At 37.0% G+C, this 15,599-nt stretch overlaps 1 protein-coding gene and 1 pseudogene across 2 annotated transcripts in view; one reads left to right on the forward strand and one right to left on the reverse strand.

Annotated features, from left to right (window-relative positions):
• Positions 1-15,599, forward strand: part of SLC1A1 (solute carrier family 1 member 1) — a 105,105-nt gene that overhangs the window by 57,409 nt on the left and 32,097 nt on the right. The window lies entirely within an intron of this gene.
• On the reverse strand, positions 180-993 carry LOC141495756 (peroxiredoxin-2 pseudogene; annotated as a pseudogene).

The following is a 15,599-nucleotide window of genomic DNA, read 5'->3' on the forward strand; positions in this document are numbered from 1 at the left end:
ACTAAAGTTGTAAAGACACTACTGACCTGAATTGATGGAAGTAATGTCTTCATTTATGGAGTTTCCTAGTCCATTGAAATCATAGATCCTGTTTCTATTATTGTTATATAGCAGGTGGGTTGTTATTGTTTCAGAGATGTCCAATGCCTCGTGACCCCATTTGGGGTTATCTTTTTTTTTTTCTCAAAGGTTTTATTAGACATAGGCCCCCTTCTTGTCTCCAATACCTGGCCCCTACATAAGGGGAAAAAGAGATTAAGAGGAGACATGGGGCAAGGGCCACTACCCAGAAAGGGCAGAAGCTTCCTTCACCGTATTAATGTTTGCCACCGGAGCAAAGGGAATAGCAACATTGCTTGTTTAGTTGTTCTTAGAGAAATATTCCTTGCTGTCTTCCACATTGGGCTTGATAGTATCTTCTCCAGGCTTCCAGCCTGCTGGGCATACTTCTCCATGCTCATCTGTGAACTGGAACGTTTGTACTAGTCACAAAGCCTCATCTACTGAGCATCCCACAGGCAGGTCATTGACAGTGATTTGGCAGACAAGGCCCTTAACATCAATGATAAAGAGGCCCCTGTAGGCAATGCCTTCATCTTCCTTCAACACCCCGTAATCTCGAGCTAGGTTTCTGGTTACATCTGCCAGCAGAGGGATTTTCAAAGGACCCAGGCCACCCTCTTTTCGAGGGGTATTGATCCAGGCCAGATGAGTGAACTGGGAATCCACAGACACACCAAGGACTTCACAGCCAAGCTGATGGAAATCAGAGACCCTATCACTGAAGGCAATGATCTCCATAGGACATACAAAGGTGAAGTCCAGTGGGTAGAAAAATATGACCAGATACTTTCCTTTATAATCTGACAGCTTCACCTCCTTGAAAGCCCCATCGACCACAGCAGTGGCATGGAAGTCAGGGGCCGGTTTCCCAATGTGAGCATTTCCAGAGGACATGACTGCAGGAGGGCAGGCTCCAAGCCTGGGGACGGGCCGTGCATGTTCCCAGCCCGCAACAGCAGCAGCCGCGAAGCCAAAAGCCCCATTTGGGGTTATCTTGACAAAAATATTGAAGTAGTTTATCATTTTCTTCTCCTTGTATGAATGGAACTGAGGCAGAGTTATGTGACTTGCCCAGGGTCACACAGCTAGTAAGTGTCTAAGGTTGGATCTTTCTGATTTCAGACCCAGTACACTATTGTACCAACTAGCTTCCTGGAAGTAGTAACATTGAAGATCAGGTTTGGATGGAGTTGAGGAACATAAATTTTAGGAATAGGAAGGGCATTTTATTTAGGAAAAAATGGTCAGGGCAGAGACAAGATGGCAGAGATAACCCAGGAAGTTGCCTGAGATCTCCCCTGCTTCCCTTGGAAACATTACATCAAACCTCAAAACAAATTCGGGAATGACAGAAACCACAAAAAGAGAACGCAAAACAATTTTCCAGCTTAAGATAACTTAGAAGGACTTCAGAAAAGTCTGTCTTACTTGGGTAAGAGAGGGTAGCCTAGAACAGAGAGTGAGGCAAGTCAGTAAGAGGCATATCCCCAGCACAGACCAGCAACCAAGGCTCCCGGATCCTGATTCAGCAAGCTAGTAGCACAGCATGTCAGCTATGAGACCTCCAGTCCCAGTGCAGAAAGAAAGCAACTTGCCATCCCAGAACCTCACCACCACAGGCACAGCAAGCCAGCTCTCCCTAGTGCAGTGGGAAAACCACAAGTACTTCAGGCCCTGTGTGAAAAGTCAGTGACCAGGTCCCTGAACCCAGCACAAGAAGTTTGTGTCTCAGAAGCAGAGCTCAATTTATAAAATGAAAGAAGATCAAAACACAAACTCAGGACAACAGTGTCAAAATAGCTACAGGTGAAGTCTCAAAAGGGAATATGAATTGGTCTCAAGTCCAAAAAGTCTTCTTAGAGTTAAAAAAGGATTTTAAAAATCTAATAAAAGAGATGAAAGAAAAATTGGGAAAAGAAATGAGAATTATGCAAAAAAGAATCAACAACTTGGAAAAGGAAGTACAAAAATAGACTGAAGAAAATAACTTCATTAAAATTGTATTGGCCAAATGGGAAAAAAAAAATCCACTGAAGAAGACAGCTATTGTAAAAAGTTGAATTGATCATATGGAAAAAGAGGTACAAAAGCTAACTAAAGAAAATGATTCCTTAAAAATTAGATTTGGGCAAATGGAAGCTAAATTATATCACATGAAGAGGAACAAAAGACCTCATTCAGTAAAGGGAAAGAAAGGAGGGGCAAGCATTGTTTGAGCAATATTTCTGTCATCAGGTTTGGCTCAGAGAGAGGGTAACATAAACATTCAGTTGGGTACAGAAATTTGTCTTACCTCATAGGGAAGTAGGAAGGGAAAGGGAAGGGGAGGCTAATAGAAGGGAGAGCAAAAGAGAGGGCAGAAGTAGAAGGAAAAAGGGGGGGGGACTAACAGGAAGGAAGTAATGAGCAGAAGTAAAACACTGGTGAGGAGGGACAGAGGGAAAGGAGAAGGAAATGTATAAACAGAAAGGAAGAATTAGAACTTAGATGAAAGGGGAAAAACCACAAGAAAGGTAGGGAAAAGCATAAAGAAGTTTTAAAAGGGTGGATCTGTGGAAAAGAGAAGACTATATGATCAAGCAAAACAGAGAACATTATGAAATGCAAAATGAATAATTTTGATTACATTATGTTAAAAAGGTTTTGCACAAACAAAACCAATGCAAATAAGATTAGGAAGAAAGCAGAAAATTGGAAAACAATATTCACAACTAGTGTCTCTGTTAATGGTCTTATTTCTCAAATATACAGAGAACTGAGTCAAATTCATAATAATACAAGTCATTTCTCAATTGATAAATGGTCAAAGGATATGAATATGTAGTTTTCAGATGAAGAAATTAAAGTATTCTATAGTCATATGAAAAAATATTCTAAATCCCTATTTATTAGAAAAATGTAAATTAAAACATGAAGTATGAGGTATCACCTCCTATCTATCAGTTTGACTAATATGATAAAAAAGGAAAATGGCAAGTGTTGGAGAAGATGTAAGAAAATTTGGGACACTAGTATAGTAGATTGCTAGTGGAGTTTTGAACTGATTCAAACATTTTGGAGAGAAATTTGTAGCTATGCTCAAAGGGTTAGAAAACTGTGCAATGCTTCTCCTAGGCTTATATCTCAAAGAGAGCAAAGAAAAGGGAAAAATACATATTTGTACCAAAAATATTTATAGCAGCTCTTTTTTGTAGTGGCAAAAAATTGGAAAATTGAAGGGATGCTCATCAATTGGGAAAAGGCTAAGATAAATTGTGTACATGATTGTGAAGGAATACTATTGTGCTATAAGGTGGGAAGTTTCAGAAAAACCTGGAAAAACTTACATGAACTGATGCTGAGTGAAATGAGCAGAAGAACATTATACATAATAATAGCATCTTTGTTCAATAATCAACTATGATTGATTTAGCTATTCTCAGCAATGCAATGATCTAAGACAATTCCAAAAAAAAAACAACTCATGAAGAAAACTACTGTCCACATCCAGAGAAAGAACCATGGAGTCTGAATGCAGATTGAAGGATACAATTTTCATTTTTTTTATTTTTTGAGTCTTTTCCTTTTTCTTCTGTTTCTTCTTTCACAAAGTGTCTAATGCAGAAATATGTTTAACATGACTGTACATTTATAACCTATATCAGATTACTTGCTGTCTTGGGAAAGGGGGAGGAAAGGAAGAGAGAAAAATTTGGCAAAAATCTCACCAAAATGAATGTTAAATACTATATATGTACATGCAATTAGAAAAAACAAGATGCTATTAAGTGGAAAAAAAATTAGGTTTCTTTAAAAAATGGTTTGTGGGGTAGAGGGCATCCAACCACACACATATAACTACCTTCCCCACTCAGCATGTAGTTACATAGTTTCGCAATTATCTTATACTACCAAAAGTGTGGAAAGCTACAGTTCCATTCCCAGTATTGATGATCTTTCTGGTTTTCTGTTATCCACTCCGACGGCAGTTATCCACTGCCTACACTGGCATGAATAACCAAAAGGTGATATATATTTACATCTATCTAGGTACATACTTACAAACTTATATACCATCTAAATATCATTTGCAATTAACCCCCAACTATAGGAACATTAAATGTTTGCTGGCAGTGTGCTTCATACCTATTATTGTATGGAAATTTGTATAAAATGGGGGAATTAGACTAATGGTCCCCAAAGATGTGAATTCTAATTCTAGCTTTGAAACTTACCCTTCCGTGACCTCAAGTAATTTATTTCCCCTCTCTGAACCTCAGTTTCCTCATCTCTAAAATCAGGGAACTGTGCTCAATTATCTCCAACATCTCTTCTAGCTGTAACTCATATGATCCCATTATATTGTACCCTGTGTGATATACAAAAGGATTCCATTTCATATTAAAGATACTGATAATAAATAACCAAACAAATTAAGGGAGCATTTGGACATGCTTCAGCAACATGTCTGATACCAAATGAGTTCCCCTATCCACTTTTCACCACTGATCTCTGCCTATATGAGATTCAGTGTGTTGTGGTTGATTTTGGAATCATGATGCAGGTTGGCATCATCTCCTGCATGAATTACTCAATGTCTTGTCCAACTCTTTGGTTTGAATTATGACTCTGACAGTTATTGCTTATATTACATTTAATAAGTCACTTTCCCTCTCTTTGCCTTGGTTTCTTCACCTATGAAATGAGGGAAATTGAATGATCTATGAGATCCCTTCCAAGTCCAAAGAATAGGCTTAGATGTCTAGCATTCCCCTGCTTTTTCCTCTCTAGCCTAGAACTAAAATAACTTACCATAAATTGTTCTTCAGGATGGAAAATGAGAAGGTCTAAGTAGTTTTGCACCAATGATTTAAGTCTTTCCCTGAGTTCATCAAAAAATAAGTGGCTAATGCCAGCACAACTATTGAATCAAGAGGAGTTATGATATTAATTTGCCTTTCCTCCAAAGAACCAAGCAAAGGGACTATATAAAGAACTTCAATCTTTCAACAGGGAACATGTTCTTATATCACAATAATACCATGAAAAAGATAGCCCTAGGGACAGGGACAATAAAGGGAACAAAAAAGTGAAGCAGAACACATCTTGCCACAAGGTAAATTTGCTGATCCAAATCCCATTTCCAATTTTTTTAAGACCTAGTACTTACATTAGAGGAGCTGGGTTTAATTCTTGGTACTGCCTGCTTGGCTTCGGGAAAGTCTGCCTCAGTTTCCTCATTTGTAAAATAGAATTGGTTTAGTGATCTTTTATATATGTGTACATATATACACATGTGAACATGCATTTTGTGTACCCATTGGCTACATGTGCTCATACATACATTTTTGTGCTCATCAGCATGGACAGCTAGGTGGCACAGTAGATAGAGCATTGGGCTTGGAATCAGGAAGACTCACTTTCCTGAGTTCAAATCCAGCCTCAGACATTTACTAGCTATGTGACCCTAAGCAAGACACTTAACCCTGTTGCCTCAGTTTCTTCACTGGTAAAACAAACAGAAGAAGGAAATGGCAAACTACATGTGTATATATGCATATACCAAGGGGGGGTCATAAAGAGTCTGTCATGACTAAAATGACTGAACAACAACACATATATGTATGTGTGTGTGTATATATATATATATATATATATATAAAATACATACTAAGAGATTAAGGTGACTTGCCCAGAGCTACACAACCAGCAGGACTTAATCCAAAATCAGGTCTCTAAGCACTCTGGTACACTGGTACACCTCTTATTTTCTCTCACTATATTTAGCAGCAGCTGCAACAGTATCCATTTATCTAAATGACTTTGGACCCACTTCCTTTTCTCCTGCTATATGTATCATGACCCATGTCTCATGCCTCTTCTTGTATGCAAGTCATCATTAACTACATACTAAAGCTTCCGATGCCCACTGTGTCTTTTCCCCCTTAACCTTTGGCTCCTCCATCATTTTGATTCTCCCAGGATTGTGATGCTCTGTGAATCATATCATCCCTCATCATTAAAACACAAATAGTCAGACCTCCTGTCCTGCCTCACCAGGTTGTAAGAACCTGATGAGATAATGGATGTGACTGTATTTGGCTAACTCTGAAGAAGCATGTGAAGGGGAGGTATCATTATACCCATTATTGGTTATTAGAGAGGGCTTTGGAGATGATGCTAGGGTAATCATTAGTCTGTGGAGCATGTAATCAGGAGGCATGGGCTATGTCTCCCTGTGTCTGGAACTTGCCTGTGGGTGCCAGAGCATTAAATGGATTTTGGAACTAAAAATGACAAATTTCTGAAAACCTGTGGTGCTTCTGATGGTTTCCATGTGCTTTGGTTAAACAGTAAGCTGCCTAAACATTTCTCTAAAGTTGGACAATTGGACTGAAACCACCAAGGCTGCCCCCCCCCCCAGGCAAAATGCAGAAAATAGTTCGCCTCTTCAAGTTCAACTAGGAGGAACAAGAGGAAAAAAAATTTATTTTGGTCTGTATTTGACTTCACTAATAGAACTGTAAATTACTTAAAAGCAGTAATTGTTTGATTTTTTTTTCATCTTTTTATCCCCAGTGCCTAGCCTGCAGCCTAGCAATTGCTTACTAAATGTTTGTTGATTGATGGATTAACTTCAGGGATCTGTTATTTGTCAGTGTGAGGAATTCATCCACCAATGCAGTTTGGTAGTCCCTTCACAACTAAGTAAATGGTTCTTTAAGGCTGCCAAAATTCATATCCATGAAATAATCAAGTAATTATCAATAAATATTTGTTAAATGCCTATCCTGTGTCAGTCATTACATAATTGGTAGGTATATAAAGACAAGGGCTTAGCATAGAGGAGGCACTTGTATGTTTGTTGATTGACTGTTCATTGATTGACTAAATAACAAGAAATAGTTTCTGTCCTCAAGGAACTTATGTTTAATCAGAGGAAACAATTTGCATGTGTATATATGCATATACCAAAATATATTTAAATTGTTATAGTTATGTATATTATATATAATATATAAACACATGTGTGTACATATATGTGCATGGACTTATGTGCATGCAACCTATAAAGACAGACTTATATGTATACAACATATGAGGTAAATACACTATAATTTAAGAGGAAGCACTAGAAGCTGGAAGGATCAAGAAAACTTTCATGTAGAAACTGACACCTGAGCTGAATGTCAAAGAAAATCAGTAGTCCTAATATATTAGGAACAGAAGGATAACAGAAAAACCTAAGACATCAGAAACACATGAAAGCATTTTGCACAAGCTTCACTTCCTAGTGGCAGGACCCCTTTTATATATAATATATAGTTATGCATTATATTATAGATATTATTATATCACATTAACCTTAGAGGGTGTTATGAGGATCAAATGACATAATGTTTGTAAAGCTCTTCACAAACCTACATAAATGCTATTACTATTAATAAAGTAATAATGTGAGAATCCTAGATACACCAGAATGAGGACTCCAGATACTTCATGGGAGGATTGTTTGAACTAGAAATGTTTAGTCTGGAAAAGAAAAGATTTATTATTAGTAGGAACATGATTACAATTTTAAAATATTTAGAGGGTTGTCACATCAAAGAGGGATTAGACTTGTTCTGCTTGGTTCCATAGGGCAGAATGTGAAGTAAAGTGCATTCTTCAGCAGAAAAAATAGGTAGGGTTCCCCCCCACTCATTGTGAAGACACCCCCCCCCCAACAATCAGAAGGCTACAAAAGCCATAGGGGTGCCTCCTTTTAGGTAGTGAGTTTCCTACACAGGGAAGTCTTTGCATAGAGCGTTTAAGTGATCAATAGACAAGGGACTCCTACCCTGGTTTTAGTCTGGCAGCATCAGCACTAAGGGTCCTGAAATTCTAGGAGAATTGGCTTCATTCTGAATTAATAACTCAAGAGCTCTGGTGACCTTTACATTTTCTGGGGGATGAGGGAATGTGATTCAGTTTCCCATTTTAGTAAAAGGAAAAGTCAGAGATGATTTCAGAGGAAGAAAGAAGTTGATTTGAGTTATCCTAGTTATTTCATAATTTAACCTTCCTTTGAGGTAGACGTGCACATCACATCAAAAACTCATCTTGGGACTTATTGGCTGTAAAAGACATTCTGGTTCTATTTAAGTGAATTATTTTACATTTCTGTTATAGATTTTAAATAATTATTAGTGAACTGATCTCTTTATGCCTGATCTGATTTCATTCTTTGAATCAAGGAAGATATGTTTGTTAAGTGCATACATGTTTAAACACGTTGCTAACTTTCCAAAGGGAGCATGGTGCAATGGATAGTGTATTGAACCTGGTATCAAAGAAGTTGTTGCTTGTTGTTGTTGCTGAATCATTCATCCAGTTGTGTGACTCTTTGCAACCCCATTTGGTGTTTTCTTGGCAAAGATATTGGAATAGTTTGCCATTTCCTTCTCCAGCTCAATTTGCAGATGAGGAAGTGAGGCAAACAGGGTTAAATGAGTTGCCCGGGGTCACCCAACCAGTGGAATATATGGAAGGTGGATTCTTGAATCAAGAAGACCTTAGTTAAACCACACATCTTTGTGTGTGTGTGTGTGTGTGTGTGTGTGTGTGTGTGTGTGTGTGTGTGTGGAGAGAGACAGAGACAAAGAAAGATAATATATGGACCTATTTCCTAAGTCACCATTGGCAAGTCATGAAATATCTCTCTCAGGTTTGGTTTCTACATCTATAGGGTTACTTTAAGTATTGCTATGCTTAAGGCTCCACATAATTGCTCACTACATTGATCACATATTAGGCACTAGGCTATAAGCTAAAGAGGACAGAAAAAAGTAGAAGAGAAAGGACCATAGATAGTCCAATAAAAACTAAAATAAATAAAATAAAAATATAAAATAAAACTTAGTCCAATAAAAGACATGAAAGGTATCTTAGAGAGAATTTGGTCCAGTTTCTCATTTTCAGATAATAGAACCGAGGCCCCAAAATCATAAGTGATGGGCCCAAGGCAGTGCTGCTACATCAAACAGAAATATAATTTGAAGCCAGGTCTTCCTAGATGCCAAGTCAAGGACTTTTTCTCATTTCATCATATGGAATGATATAGGCAACTCATCACAATAAGAATAGTTATTGATTAGAGAAATACACCTCATTTATCAGAAAAGGAAAACAACAAATGTTGGAGAGGGTATGAAAATTGGGACACTAATGCATTGTTGGTGTAGTTGTGAACTTATCCAGCCATAGTGGATAGCGATTTGGAATCAGCCCAAAGAGCAATAACTGCAAACCCTTTTATCCAGCAATTCCACTACTAAGTCTGTATACAAAAAGATCATTAAAAAAATGGAAAAAAGATCTACATATACAAATATATTTATAGTAGTTCTTTTTATGGTGGCAAAGAATTAGAAATTAAAGGAATACCTATCAATTGGGGAATGGCTGGACAAGTTATAGCATATAAGTATAGTGGAACACTATTGTTCTATAACAAAAGATTTGCAGGCAGATTTCAGAAAAACCTAGAAAGACTTACATGAACTGATGCGGAATAAAGTGAGCATCAATTGTACATAATAACAGCAACATTATATGGTGAACAACTACGATTCGTTTAGCTCTTCTCAGCAAGACAGTTATCCAATACAATTTCAAAACAACTCATGAAGGAATATACTAGCCACAACCAGAGAAAGATGCAGATTGAAGCATACTATTTTTGCTTTTTTGTTGTTTTTTGTGTTTTTTCCCTCCTCTTCTATTTCTTCTTTCACAGCATGACTATTGTGAAAATATATTTACCATGTAAGCACATGTATGATCTATATCAGACTGCTTGCCATCTTGGAGTGGGGTAGATAGGAGAGAGAGAGGGGAAAAAAACTCAAAATCTTATTTAAAAAAGAAGGAATGTTGAAAACTATCTTTACATGTAAAGGGTGAGGGGAAGAAATAAAATACTATTTACACACAAACCAAAAAAAAAATGCTTATTTTTTTCATTCCCTCCAGATGTTTTAGTGACCCAAATGGGGTTAGAATTTAAGTCGCTTGACTCCCCAAACCATTGTTCTCTTAAAATGTCTTGAATTGAATGAAACTCATGAAAAGAAGACAGGATCGATTGGGTAGATTTGGAAATAGTCTACATTTCAAACAATAATAATTACTATTAATGAGACACATTCACATCCATAATTTCAAAATCAATGGCCTTCAGAGACAAATATCAGAAACAAAAGCGATGAATGCTGTGACTAATTCCAGGACTGAAGAGTTAAGACCTTTAGTGCTCCTGCTCTGAGTGAATAATAACTTTTTAGAAGTCAGTGGGTGGAAGCTTAAGTCAGAGAGCTCTAGGAGGACCCATGTGCCTTCAGGTGTTTATTTTTAAAACTTGCTATTGTTTAACTCACAGCATCTGCTTCCTTTATAGCAGTCTTGTTCAAAGTTCAGGTTGTATATTTCCGGCCAACAACCGGGACTTCAGACTGTCAGATCCTGCTCTGACAGATTCTGCCAAGGAATTCAGAAGTCAAGTGTACAGGTTCCTAAACCAAAAAAAGTTTCTAGATGTCCTATTAGTCTGAGCACATTCCTCAGGTCTTGTTCTTCTCCTCTGGCCCCCTTTGAGTAGTGAGTAGAAGGTGATGCATAGAATCAGAATGATTAGTCCAAATTCTACCGTTTTCTGGATCTTTGAACCAGGCCAAGTCAAATAATCTCTATGTATCTCAGTCATATCCTAAGACAGAATTTGTGCTCTGGCTGGGTGGGAGGAGTTTCTGAACTAGGAATTCTCAAAACTGACAAAATTATGGATTCTTCAGGTATTCATTCTGACCAAATCCTATCCTTTTAAATCATCCATAGTTTTGCAGACTAACCTTGGGCTTACTGCCTGTCAAACTCCTCCTTCAAGGCCCAACTCCAGAACCTCCCCATCTTTCAAGTTCATCTACAAGGCCACCTCCTTAATGAAGTCTCCCTGGAGTGGCAGTATACTATTATGTGGCAACATAATAGTCTTGTAGTTAAGATTTGTAGTTAAGAGTCCTGAGTTCATATCCCCACTAACTATGTCGACTAAGTCAATATTTCTCAGCCTAATTTGCTTCTCCATAAAATATACTTTCTAAAACACTTCACAAAACTTTAAATGCTATATAAAGGAGTATTATTATTGGTTACCATTACTGACACCCTGAACAGAACTGCTGTGAACCCCCCAAAAGATTTATTACATGCATACAGGAATGGCATTTTAATTTAACAAATGCATATTAGACCCTACTATATAGAGAAAACTTTGCTATGCTCTGGGAGACATAGATGAATAGGACATGGTTCCTATCCTCAAGGAGTTTACACACAAACAAGCATTTCTTTATCTAATTATTTATTTGTTTGTTTTATTTTTTCACATTACTACAATTGTCTTATTGTAAAAGTAAACATAATCCCCACTCCTCCCACAAAGATTGAGAAACCTCAATAAAAATAAAGGGAGAGAAAAAAATGTACTTCAATCTATGTTCAGTTGTCTCTGAGATGGATCACATTCTTTATCATTAGTCCTTCAGAGGGGGGCAACTCAGTGGTGCAATGAATAGAGGATCAGCCCTGGAGTCAGGAGGACCCCAGTTCAGATCCAACTTCAGAATACTTAGTAATTGCTTGGCTGTGTCACCTTGGACAAGCCACTTAACCTCATTACTTTAAATAAATTTAAAAATTAAAAAAAAATGAGTCCATCAGAGAAGTAGCTTCAATAATTTTTTCCCCACAGTTTAAGCAAGTATTTATTAAGCTCCATAATAAATACTAAAAATTTATTATGTCAAGAACACTATTGGGTATCTGACATAAATAAGTCAGTTACTGCCCTCAGGGATTTGGCACATTTAAAATAGGAAGGACAGAAGGTAACACATAAGAAGTATTTTGTGAATCTTCAAGAATCACACAAAAGCTAGCTGTGTGTGTTTGTGTGTGTGTGTGTGTGTGTGTGTGTGTGTGTGTGTGTGTGTGTATTTATGAACATATAGTGGGTAGAGTGGTGGGCCTGGAATCAGAAAGGTTCGTCTTCCTGAGTTAAAATTTGGCCTCAGATACTTTTTAGCTGTGTGGCCTTGGACAAGGCACTTAACCCTCTTTGTCTTGGTTTCCTCATCTACAAAGTGAGCTAGAGAAGGAAATGGTAAATTACTCCACTATTTTTGCCATGATACTTCAGTATCATGCCAAGTGTCATATATATATATATATATTCACATTTGGCATTTGCATGCACACTTATACATATAGACTACAGTGCTGTTGCTCTTGATCAGCATGTTTCTCCTTTTGGCAAAGAGAATAAGTGTTTGCTTGCAAAGGTGTATTCTAGGTAAAATGATAATGTTTAACAACTGACTCTCCAGAAATCATGACACACTTTTAAATTTATTCTGAATTATTAACATCTTCTTCATCACTTTCTTAGACAACCAACAAAATAATCAAGCGCTAATTTGTAGCATTGATCAATTTCTAAAATAAATATGCTTTTACTGAAAATTTAACAATTGGCTAGATCTGGTTTGAGTTGGTTCCAGTATAGCTTTCTTTTCTTTTTTTTTTTTTTTGACTAGGCAAAAAAAGTACAAAAGAACAATTTTTAAAAGAACAAAAAAACTGTGCAGAGACAATAACTGTATATATAGAAAGAATTAAATCATTAAAGATTATACATATATGTGTATCTGCTCTTGAAATTAAGCAATTCAACACCATCTAAGGTGAGTACAATGGATAGGATGATAGGAAAATCAGAGAATTGTGCCATTTGTACCTTTCTTTAGATTTGTTTCCAGTGGCATAAGATTTCAAATGCTCCCATCAGAGCAAATAAAATCCAAGAGCATGATTGGTTTTGGTATATGTCAATTTTTCATAATTTATTTTAATGACTTGGTAATAGATCAATGCCTGTACTTCTGCTCTTGGCCATGACTGACAATTGAGTGTTTTGATTATCTTAATAGAATTTACAGGTGGAAATAGCTTAAGTAGTTACTTCCCAGGAGCAGCAGACCAGGGAGAATTTTCTTTGCTGCTGTAGTTCAATAAACGTCATTTAATCATGTGTTTTAGAAATTAGCATGGGGTTCTCAGGAGAAGGATTTCCAGCCCTCCTGTCCAGCCATAGTTTGGCAAGGACACCAACTCCAAAGTAATTCTTTCCAAATAAATTAAACATGAGATTGACACAAAACAAATGTATCCACTAATGTGTCTCATCAGTATTAGTGCTCTCAATTGTATTTAACTCCTTATGGCCAATGGGCATGAGTCAGTAACACCAGAGGGAGATCTCCTGGGAAAGATGCAGGTGGTACAGGAGGGGAGTGAATCCAGAGCCAATCACTACATGCAACCAGAAAGAACCAAGTTAGCAAAGCTCTTCGTACTTTTGGTTTAAAAAAAAAAAAGGAGCCCTCATTTTCTAATGTACCTTCTGTGGGCCAGGCAATATGCGGAGTATAAAAATATTTCATTAATAAATGGTTTTTTAAAAAGCACATAAAAATCAAGTCCTGAATGCCTCATTGTAGCAAGGGGGTGGTCTTGAGGTTTTCTTGTTTTTATGGGGTTTTTTTGCTTTGTGGTTTTTGCAAGGAAATGGAGTTAAGTGACTTGCCAGAGGTAACACAGCTAAGTAAGTATAAAGTGTTTGAGGATGGATTTGAACTGACTCCAGAGCCAGTGCTCTATCCACTGTGCCACCTAGCTGCCCCATAGATCTTGAGGTTTTGAAGATTATGACAAAGTAAAAACTCTAGTTCTATCAAGACAGAAAAACTTCAAATCCAGGCCCCTTTTCATATTGTGTACCTGTTGTCCAAGCACAAATCTAATTAAAGGTAAAGGGTCTGCCATCAAATTGACTGTAAAGTAATGATTTGGGGAAATGAGGGAGAAATCAAAGAGAGAACTTAACAATGCCCAAAGAGTATCTCTTAAGTCCTTACAAGGTGTAGGATCTGTTTAATTTTTCACATGGGTGAAATCAGGGACACTGGAGTCTAATAAGAATAGAGTTAAAGCTCAATTGCATTATCATTGATAGGATAATTATTAAAGCATATTGTTGGTTAATCATTTTCAATCGTGTCTGATTCTTTGTGATTCTATTTAGTGTCTTCTTGCAAAAAATACTGGAGTAGTTTATCATTTTCTCTTCCAGTTTGAATAGGATAAAGTCTGATATGTCTTCAGGAAAATATTACAGATTAGAATAAACTGAGCTATGGGTTATGTCTCTTCTTCCCCTCCTCCCCGACAAGCAACTTCTGGGATCTTGGTGAATGTTATCATGACTGGAATGTAAAGAGCAAACTGATCTGGTTCCTTATCTATTGAATCCAGACATCCATACATTCCTCAGGGCTGGAGGGAATACATGCCTCTGTTTGGATTATATGCTTTTCTCTAAATTAGTTTATATGCTTAGACTGTGAAGATCACATTCTTAACTAATGAGGATGGGTCAGTGGCGGGGGGGGGGGGGGGGGGAATCACATTAGGAACCATATATATTGTTCCTTTTGTTCATATCTCATTGCCTTACTCTCCCATCTATATGATTGAGTAGAGGTCCACTTCTCGAGAATTGAATAGAGACTTTTTCTCTTCATACCTTGAGAAATCTCCTGAATTTATTTAAGGGGGGTTACAAACCATACAAGTTTATTTACAGATGAGAAAACTGAGGCAAACAGGATTAAGTAACTTGTCCAGCGTTACACAAGTTCTAGTATCTGAGGTTATATTTGAAATCACAGAACTGACTTCAAGTCTGTGTTCTTGCTACTGTGCCACTTAGTTGCACCATTAAAGGATGACTTTGTTTTGTAGAGTAATTTGAGAAAAATAGAATTTAAGTAAAGATTCATAAATAGATCATAACAAGTCAAATCATTTCTCAGTAGTTTTCTTTTTCTATCAAAAAATTAAGTATATTTTTTAGAAATAACATGAAACTGGGGCAGCTAGTGGATAGAGCATCGGCTCTGGAGTCAGGAGTACCTGAGTTCAAATTCGGCCTCAGACACTTAATAATTACCTAGCTGTGTTGTCTTGGGCAAGCCACTTAACCCCATTTGCCTTGCAAAAAACCTAAAAACAATAACATGAAACTTCAATATAAAAAGATTTTACTTGCTAAGTAACAGTTAATTTTTAAATCAATTACTATCATTGTTTAAAATATAATCTTTTTTAGTCCCTTCTAAAATCCATTAGGATACTTTGTCATTCATTTTCATTTCCTCATATAATCCTTGTTTTGGAATACTTCTTTCTATACTTGTTTCTGCCTTTTTTCACTTTGTTTTATTTCTTTTTTTTAGGTTTTTTTTTTTTTGCAAGGCAAATGGCATTAAGTGGCTTGGACAATGTCACACAGCTAGGTAATTATTAAATATCTGAGACAGGATTTGAACCCAGGTACTCCTGACTCCAGGGCCAGTGCTTTATCCACTACGCCACCTAGCTGCCCCTTTATTTTATTT

This window comes from Macrotis lagotis, chromosome 8 (genome assembly GCF_037893015.1).
Source record: "Macrotis lagotis isolate mMagLag1 chromosome 8, bilby.v1.9.chrom.fasta, whole genome shotgun sequence".
In the NCBI taxonomy this organism is placed as follows: Eukaryota; Metazoa; Chordata; class Mammalia; order Peramelemorphia; family Peramelidae; genus Macrotis; species Macrotis lagotis.